Source organism: Narcine bancroftii, chromosome 11 (genome assembly GCF_036971445.1).
Source record: "Narcine bancroftii isolate sNarBan1 chromosome 11, sNarBan1.hap1, whole genome shotgun sequence".
Lineage (NCBI taxonomy): Eukaryota > Metazoa > Chordata > Chondrichthyes > Torpediniformes > Narcinidae > Narcine > Narcine bancroftii.
Genome location: NC_091479.1, coordinates 45323980 through 45333820, shown reverse-complemented (window position 1 = coordinate 45333820; position 9841 = coordinate 45323980). Strand labels below are relative to the sequence as shown.

General features: G+C 44.6%; 1 long non-coding RNA gene across 1 annotated transcript; it reads left to right on the top strand.

Annotated features, from left to right (window-relative positions):
- Positions 1–2204: 2204 nt before the first annotated feature.
- LOC138745742 (uncharacterized) lies at positions 2205–9039 on the top strand. Its single transcript, XR_011346472.1, has 2 exons — positions 2205–2870; positions 6493–9039. It is a non-coding gene; the product is annotated as an uncharacterized lncRNA (long non-coding RNA).
- The last annotated feature ends 802 nt before the right edge of the window (positions 9040–9841 follow it).

Genomic DNA, 9841 nt, shown 5'->3' with positions numbered 1-9841 from the left:
CTTGCTCAATGAAGAATACTTTCTTTAACAGCTCGCGCTTGGACCCCGAGATCCCTCTTTGCAACACTACTATAACTCTTCACAAAGTGCAAGACACTTGTCCAGATTAAAATCCATCTGCCATTTCTCTGCCCAAATTTATGTCATCTGGTTTGGAAGGGAGAATACGAGGGCAACTGGGTGAATCAGCAGGAGAGAGAGTGAAACTTGGAGGGGACGGTGGGTGGTCGGCAGGTTCCATGAACTTGGAAAATTCCATATTCATACCATTGAGTCATAGAATACACAAGTGCAATAAGAGATGGTCCTCTGGATTTGACCTCACCCTGACAATGGAGGAGGCAGAAGACAAAGGTCAGTGGGGGGAATTTAAAATTCCTTGTGACCATGACCCAGATGGCCATTGTGATCAAAGTGCAGGTGCTCAGCCAATCTGTCATTTACTCTGCATTGGGTTTCCTTCCACAGAGGGCACGGACATGATTGGAGGAGGTGAATGTGAAACTTTACCCTGCATGAGAATCCCTGGATGGTGGTGACTGATACAGATTGCAGGAGAAAATGCCCAAGGATGGGGAGGAATTAAGAGTCTGTAATTAGTTGAAAGATCTTACTGCAAAATTCATCACCAACGAGTATGAAAGCAGCTTCAGTCTATTCTCCCTCTCAGAAAGATTTAGTTAATACACAAAACAATCTTTCAGCACAGCCAGGGGCAAAAGGGCTCTTAATTTAGTCTTACAATCAACAGACTTTGAAGTTACCCACCGTAAATGACTCAAAATTCAATTCTAGATTCACGTCTGGTGGAAGTATAAGAGCCAGTGTTTTGCTTAATCAGATTAGCCTTATTCTGAGTTTCCATTTCAACTTTCACACCAGTTGTTGATCCCCAACTATTTTCTATCCTTACCCACTTTGCAACCTCATCTACCTGAATTTGGAACAAACAACAACTAATATTTCCATGTATAAATCATATACAAAATAATTTAGCCACATTTTCACATCACTGTTACCACTGAGGGATAACTTGTGCCCATCAGGAAACTGCACCAGCCACTACAGGGTGCCAATTACCTTGGTGTTACTGACTCTTTTCCAGTGTTACTTGCAGATATAATGACATATTTAACATGCACAATATTTATTTTCTTACTGACCAGAACTATAAAGCATTGTGTAAAAAGGTAAAAAGCTCAAGTCAACCAGGAGATACAAACTCCTGACTGCAATGTTGCTGTGCAAATTTGCTACATTATTGAAGTCTCACAGAGCTTACAACAGATATTCAAAGTCAAGCAATAACAGAAATAACAGAATATTACAGCACGGTACAAGCCCTTTGGCCCACGTTGTGCTGATCTTGATCTTTCTAACAAAAGAAAATAAAAATACCCTGTAGCGGCTACTGCGGTAGATGCTACTCAATAAAGGCAAACACACACAAAGGTCATCAACTCAAGACTGGTTTATTGCACACATTCACGGACCTTTTGTTCCCTGCTTGTTAATGAGCTCATTAGTCCACAGAACAGCAGGTTAAACCCACGAGCCATTAGCGCCCCACGCCTTCAGGGTGGGGCTTCATCTGATCAACTTGCTGTTAGCCCGCAATGTGTCAGGTAAGTCTATGAATACTGCGCTGTGCTAAACCTAAAACTAAAACCCTGTTTTTCTTTCACCCATGCATGCCTGTCAAAGAGTCTCTTAAATGCTCTTTATGTGATATTGTAATGGATAAATATATTTGGAGAATTTGGTAATATTTGGGATTTTGGTAAGATTTAGAGTAGAACGCTTCCACCAGCGTTGTCTCTGCTCCATCCTCAACATCCATTGGAGCGCTTTCATCCCTAACGTCGAAGTACTCGAGATGGCAGAGGTCGACAGCATCTAGTCCACGCTGCTGAAGATCCAGCTGCGCTGGATGGGTCACGTCTCCAGAATGGAGGACCATCGCCTTCCCAAGATCGTGTTATATGGCGAGCTCTCCACTGGCCACCGTGACAGAGGTGCACCAAAGAAAAGGTACAAGGACTGCCTAAAGAAATCTCTTGGTGCCTGCCACATTGACCACCGCCAGTGGGCTGATATCGCCTCAAACCGTGCATCTTGGCACCTCACAGTTTGGCGGGCAGCAACCTCCTTTGAAGAAGACCGCAGAGCCCACCTCACTGACAAAAGGTGTTATATATAGAGAATTTAGGTTAAAATGGCTTAAGTTAAAATGTGATGATTAATCATAAAAAGGGAAGCCAGAATGGACAGGGAGCTTACTAGCAGCCAAGGACAAAAGGTTCAGCTGGATATGTTTTTTTAAAACATATCTTTTCATGGTCATAGTGAGAGACATGCAGGAGACAAAAGATTGATAAGAAGGGTGAGAAACAGAATTTAGTGTATGTAGAGTTCGCAGCGTACGTAACGAACGTGATAATTAAAAATGCAGTTATACTCAGAATGCTTTTGCAATACTAACCAATTAAAACAGTATTAATAAGAAGGGGAAGGGCAAACAATAAGGGTATAAAAATCAATGCACTGTATGTATCGGGGCTTAACTGGTGAGAAACCAGTTGAGTCCAACTCTGCAGACTTGTAAATAAAGCCTGTCGTGTCATCAGTTTTAAAGAGACTCATGTGTGAGAAGTTTTATTTCTGACAAATGGGGGCTCGTCCGGGATCTACACTCCGGCCGTGAGGGGAGGCGAGAAGAGGGACATTGGAGGCGGTGCACCCCGCTGAGTTCAGCGGCTCCTAGTCCCTTGCTCGTCGCTTCGGGCGGCTTGAGCGAGTGGTATCCGGACAAGGTGACACGACAAGACGGAGAGGAGAAGGGTGACGGTTCAATCCCCGGGAAGACACCGGTAAGTGACGACTTACGATTGTGGTGTGGGGATTGGGTAACAGGTGTAACGGGATACACCTGTTTGGATAAAAAAAAACCTAACGTAATAGATCAGGTATAGAGCTTTTGTCGTGGCGTGAGGACCCTGTCGTGGGACTCTAGGATAGACCCCAGGGAAACCTCGGCGGTAACCGAAGGAGGGACAGCACCTCCGACGAAGTGCCGAGAAGCGAGGGGTCAACCCCAGGGAAACCTCAGCGGTAACCGAAGGAGGGACAGTACCTCCGACGAGGCGTCTGAGAAGAAGGGAGTAGGGTCCAGAACGAGAGGGTCCTCAGCAACGATAAACAGATCTAGGTGGGAAAATGGGAGGATCAAAATCTAAGGGCTCGTCTGAAAATTCAGGACAATTCCTGGGAGTTCCCCTTGACAGCCCTTTGGGGAGAATGTTTGAAAATTGGGATAGTAAAAGATATCGAGATAAAAACAAGAAAAAGATGGTCCAATATTGTCTCCTTTGGTCGAAACAACCTATTAAAGGTTCCTCGGTCTGGTGGCCGAAATTTGGATCTGATGAGGATTGGGTTAGACAAGCATTAAACATATATGTAAATTCGAGACCAAAGGTGAATCAAGAAGAGTCAGCGTATGCATTTTGTTGGGTTCCCTGGCCAGGATCCTTAACAAAATGTTTTAAATTGAGGGTAGCGGGAGAAAAGAAGTGGGAACCTCTGGACAACCTTCCCCCTCCTTATATTCCCCCGGTGCCTACTGCGCATGAGGAAAGCTCATTACCGGAGGGGAAAGGTGATGAATCTGATTGCCCCGAAAGGGGCCGGGAAAAAAAGGATGAATTAAGGGAGTCGGACCCTAAACTTCCACCGGTAAACTGACCCTGGACAAGATCCCAGACTGGTCCAGGACCATCAAAGTTTTCAGTAAGCCTAAATCCCCTGAGGGAAGTTCCTATGGGAGGACCGGGAGGGGGAACGGGATATGTGAATGTTCCCCTAACTAGTACAGAGGTGCGGGGATTTAAGAAAGAAATGAAAAAGTTATTGGAAGATCCTATAGGACTGGCTGAACAGCTCGACCAATTCCTGGGACCAAACACATATACGTGGGAAGAGATGCAGGCAATAATGGGAACATTATTCTCACCCCAGGAGAGGCAGATGATTCGACGGGCTGCCCTCCTCATGTGGGAATATGAACAACCTGGGGACCCCAGACCCCATGAACAAAAATATCCCTTAAATGAACCCAGGTGGGACAAACGAACACCCGAGGGATTGGCAAGTATGAGACAATATAGAGAGTGGACAATTAAAGGGATATGGGAGGCTGTGCCAAAGGGTCACAATTTCACCAAGGCATTTGGGAACCACCAGGGGAAAGACGAGTCCCCTACTGATTTCTTGGAGAGGGTGAGAAAGAATGTCCAACAGTATGCGGGCGTGGACCCTAGTACACCAATGGGTGAACAGCTTATTCGAATTGAATTTGTTTCCAAATCATGGCAGGACATTAGAAAGAAACTAGAAAAGGAGGAGGACTGGAGCGAAAAACCCCTAAGCGACCTGTTAAAAAAGGCGCAAAAAGTATATGTGCAGAGAGAAGAAGAAGATCAAAAGAGGGCGACAAAGGTTATGGTACAGACTATCCGACAGATGAATGCTGAATCCAGAGGGGAAAGAAAACAAAAACTTCCTCTAAACAATCCAAGATATCCAAGAGAGGGAAGACCCCGGAGGTTCGTTAAGTGCTATTACTGCAATGAGGAAGGACACTTTAAGAGGGAATGCCCCCGATACAAGAGGGAATTGCGTGCCCTCGAACTTATGGAAGAAGATTAGGGGGGTCAGGGGTTCCAAATGTTGGGGACCAAGTATAAGAGGGAACCCCTGGTAAAACTAAAAATTGGTCCCAAGGGAGAAGAGGTGGTGTTTATGGTGGACACAGGAGCGGAACGAAGTAGTGTAATAACTGTGCCAATCGGGACTGAACCTTTTGGAGGAAAGATGACTGTGTACACCTCCCATTCTGTGAGTGTTTTATTAACACAAACTGCCCATCGATGGCTGACTGATTCTCGCATATTAAAGTATGAAACCATTTTAATGGTCGGAGAAGATCTACAGTTTGCAAAGATTAATAGCTGCAACCCAGCTCAGTTTTTATACAGCAGTGAAACAGAGAGAGAGGTGGAGCACGACTGTGTCGAGTTGACAGATCTTCAGACCAAGACCCGAGAAGACCTTTGTGATACTCCGCTGGGAGAAGGATATGAATTCTACATTGACGGCTCCGCCAGATGTGTTGACGGAATGAGAAGAAGTGGATATGCTATAATAGAAGGAAATACTTGGAAAGTAGTAGAATCCACGAGACTACCCGGAAGCTGGTCAGCACAATCCTGTGAACTATATGCCTTGCAGAGAGCCCTCAGAATACTGGCAGAGAAAACTGGAACGATTTACACTGATTCCAAATACGCATACGGGGTAGTGCATACCTTTGGTAAGATCTGGAAGGAGCGTGGTCTAATTACATCAAGAGGAAAGGAATTGGCACACGAACAGATGATTACTCTAACTTTAGAAGCCTTGACATTACCCCAGGAAATAGCAGTGGTCTACATACCAAGCCATCAGAGGGGAGATACCCCGACAGCAATTGGAAACAGACTGGCTGATGAAGAAGCCAAAAGGGCAGCCATGCAACAAGAAGTCCGTTTGCTGACCTTAATCCCAATAAGACAAGACATAAAGAAGGCTCCCATTTTCACTGCTAAGGAAGAAAAGGACATGGCTCAGCTGGGCGCAACCAGCTGCCTGATGGAACATGGAAGACACCAGATGGAAGAATGGTTCTAAATAAAGAAATAACTCGCAATATTTTAAAACACCTGCATCATCAGAGCCACTGGGGCACCCAAGCCTTATGTGACACAGTGCTTCGAGAATATGTGTGTAAGGGAATCTACACCTTGGCCCAACAGGAGGTGCAGAACTGTCACCTATGCACAAAAATTAATAAGAAGACAATGAGGACAGGGACCATGGGAGGTCAACCATTAGCCATACGCCCTTTTCAAAGTATCCAGATCGACTTCACAGAATTACCTCAAGTCCAAAGATGGAAGTATCTGTTGGTGGTAATAGATCACTTTACCCGATGGGTGGAAGCCTTCCCAACAGTAAATGCTACAGCCTCTACAGTAGCTCGCCTCCTCCTAGAGCAGATAATCCCCAGATATGGTATAATGGATTCTATAGACTCAGACAGGGGTCCACATTTTTGTTCAAAAATCCAGCAATTGTTTTGTAATGCATTACAGGTCTCTTGGAAATTGCATACCCCTTGGCATCCACAAAGCTCAGGGAGGGTTGAACGTATGAATGGAACCCTAAAAATGCAATTGACAAAATTAATGGTGGAAACTAAAATGCCTTGGATAAAGTGTCTGCCCCTGGCTTTATTGAGAATTCGTACTGCCCCACGAAAAGATGTAGGGTTGTCCCCTTATGAAATGATGTTTGGGCTTCCCTTCTGGAGTACAGTTGAGGGGTGTCTCACCTTGGGGGAAGGGGATATATTTGATAGGAACTATTTACAGGCACTGTCACGCTCTCTTACAGATTTACGAAAGAGAGGACTATTGGCACAAACACCGCCTCTAGACCTTTTTTTTACACAAAGTGGAACCAGGAGACTGGATTCTCATCAAGACCTGGAAAACTGAAAAACTCCAGCCCCAGTGGGAAGGTCCATACCAAGTTCTCTTAAATACAGAGGCTGCAGCACAAACAAGAGAGAAGGGGTGGACACACGCATCCAGATTTAAGGGACCTGTAGAGGCGCCTCAGGACCCTGATACTAACTCAGATTGGACTTGTGTTCCTGGAGAAAAACCTCTTACCTTGCGATTTCGCAGAAAGACTTGATTCACAATGTTATTGTTATGTTCTTTGATTTTTCTTAGTTTGCCTATGTCTTTATCAGGTGTGAAATGTAAGAAATGCAGAGACACAGTGGTCCTGTTTCAGGACCGCACTTGGGGAAGAAAGGAGGGTAATTTTATTTCCCATACCTCAGTTCCTGAGAAATGCTGGGCAGAAAATACCACCCAACATCCATATACCCCTTGTGTGGAAAAAGAAGGAAATAATATGGGTCATTATATACAGATTCCTAATACCACTCCTTTCCCTCTTAACGGTTGGAAGGGTGACTCAGGCCCACCATGCCCTGATGGACTCTGGTTTTGCATACACCAGCGTACTGTTCCAATAAGAAATTCCACTCTACACTCAAAAGTGCCTGCCCCTTTAAGACAGCCGGACTTAGTTCGAGTCCATCCAAATAACCATGAAAGTTTCGGTCACGCAGTTGGGGGAGATAACCTTTTTGTTGATCTTGCAACTAGAATTGCAGGAACTTTTAATGTAACCAATTGTTGGGTCTGCGGGGGTCCACGGATGTCAGAACAATAGCCTTGGTGGGGGGAGTCCCTCAATTCATTGACCATGATTTCCCGAATTTGGACAACTAACCGAACGAGATCAAGAGAAACTTGGTCTCTCTCTAACGTCCCCTCTGGTTTTTATTGTCTCTCATGAACCGGCAAATACCCAGTAGGAAAAAGTCCCTGCAAGGCTGTATGGATTCGCATTTTGCCTGGTAATTTCACTTGGTTTCCTAAACCCCTGACTTGGTTCTTATCCACTGTTTTTAAAACTAATTGCCTACCCCTGTCTAATAGCAATATTCAGCTTTGGAATTGTACCAGTTCCACCATCACAGGACCATACCAATCAAACCCCACTCTTAAAAGAGTTTGGGAACGGGGATATGGAGTATCCCCAAATGGATTATTCTGGGTATGTGGTAATAAAGCTTATACTCGTCTCCCCTTACAGTGGAGTGGAACTTGTTTCCTAGGAATAATCCGCCCAGAATTTTTCCTCCTACCCCACGATCACAGTCATAAATTAGGAGTGAAGATTTTTGATACATTACACCGTCAGCCCCGCTCTAGCACGGTACATTTGGGACAATGGGGAGATGATTGGCCTCCAGAATGCATAATTCAATATTATGGTCCCGCTACATGGGCTCAAGATGGATCCTGGGATTATCGTACTCCTATTTATATGTTAAATTGCATTATTCGCTTGCAAGCAGTCCTTGAAATTGTTACAAATCAAACAGCTCTAGCCCTGCAATTACTTGAATCCCAGCACGGTCAAATGCGCTCTGCTATATATATCAGAACCGTCTAGCCCTAGACTATCTCCTAGCCACGGAAGGAGGTGTATGTGGCAAGCTTAATTTGACTAACTGCTGCTTACAGATTGATGATAATGGAAAAGCCATTCGAAAAATCGCTGATAATATTCGTACTTTGTCCCATGTACCGGTTCAGACCTGGCATCCTTTTGCAAAATTAAATTGGATGGACAAATGGTTTGGAGGAACCTGGTGGCGTACCTTATTGTGGGTCATCGGAGGTATTTTATTCCTCCTACTTGTTTTGCCCTGTATTATTCCCTGTCTACGCAGCCTGGTGATTTCCATGGTCCAACAGGCTATGCAACCAGGGGAACTGGGAGACCCCGTTAGAATTTTACTTCAGCACGAAATTAATTTATCATGAGACGTTTCTCTTCCCCGAGTTAAAATCCCCATTCATATATATATATAATACACACATTTTAAAGAGAGAAAGGGGTGGATTGTTAGAGATAGAGAATTTAGGTTAAAATGGCTTAAGTTAAAATGTGATGATTAATCATAAAAAGGGAAGCCAGAACGGACAGGGAGCTTACTAGCAGCCAAGGACAAAAAGTTCAGCTGGATATGTTTTTTTAAACATATCTTTTCATGGTCATAGTGAGAGACATGCAGGAGACAAAAGATTGATAAGAAGGGTGAGAAACAGAATTTAGTGTATGTAGAGTTCACAGCGTACGTAACGAACGTGATAATTAAAAATGCAGTTGTACTTAGAATGCTTTTGCAATACTAACCAATTAAAACAGTATTAATAAGAAGGGGAAGGGCAAACAACAAGGGTATAAAAATCAATGCACTGTATGTATCGGGCCTTAACTGGTGAGAAGCCAGTTGAGTCCAACTCTGCAGACTTGTAAATAAAGCTTGTCGTGTCATCAGTTTTAAAGAGACTCATGTGTGAGAAGTTTTATTTCTGACACATGGATCCCAATTTCAAATGCACCTTCAAAAGCGGAAAGAATTCCAAGGATATTACATTTTCATTGAAGACATTTCTTAAAGTCTAAGCAGCTGATCGGTTATTGGGAAATTGTGACACTTGGTGTTCGGCTCCTTTGCATTATCCTCTCTCGATCCGTGCTGCTGTGTCCTCTCATAATGTTGTAAGGTCATCTCCCTTTTTACCAACGACCAAGAGATCCACATTCAAACTTTCCTTCTATCACCTGCTTAAAACACCCCAGAAACAAATCTGACGATCTTTGTGCACTTCTCATGCTTCAGGTAAGGAAGCTGTACACGTGACTCCCGATGTAAGATGAGCAAGACCACTCGATGTGAAATTGGAGCATGCGCGCTACTGTGATGGGTGGAAAGGCGGACACACGCCCAAAAAATCAAAGTCAAAGACTCCTTTATCACACTCGCAGCTCTGCTTCTATTCTCTCCCTGCTGCTGTCGACTGGAGTGATGTCACATCCATGCCGGCCTCCAATTGTTCGGTGTTCCCTTCTTTGTGGATTCCTGCCGTGCGCGTTGTCCCCTGGTATGAAAGTTGTTGGTCCCCGTGGACTCTGAACAGTTGCCACATTCGTCGGCCATCTTGTGTACAGTGTGGCATCCCAGTTAGCATGATGCCCCACCTCCCTAGAACCAGCGCTGTTCGCTGCTTTCGGTCGCCTATATCTGGGTCGTGGGGGCTGAGTTTGCTAATGTCCAGATGTGCTGGTTTGAGGTGGTCAATGGTGAAAG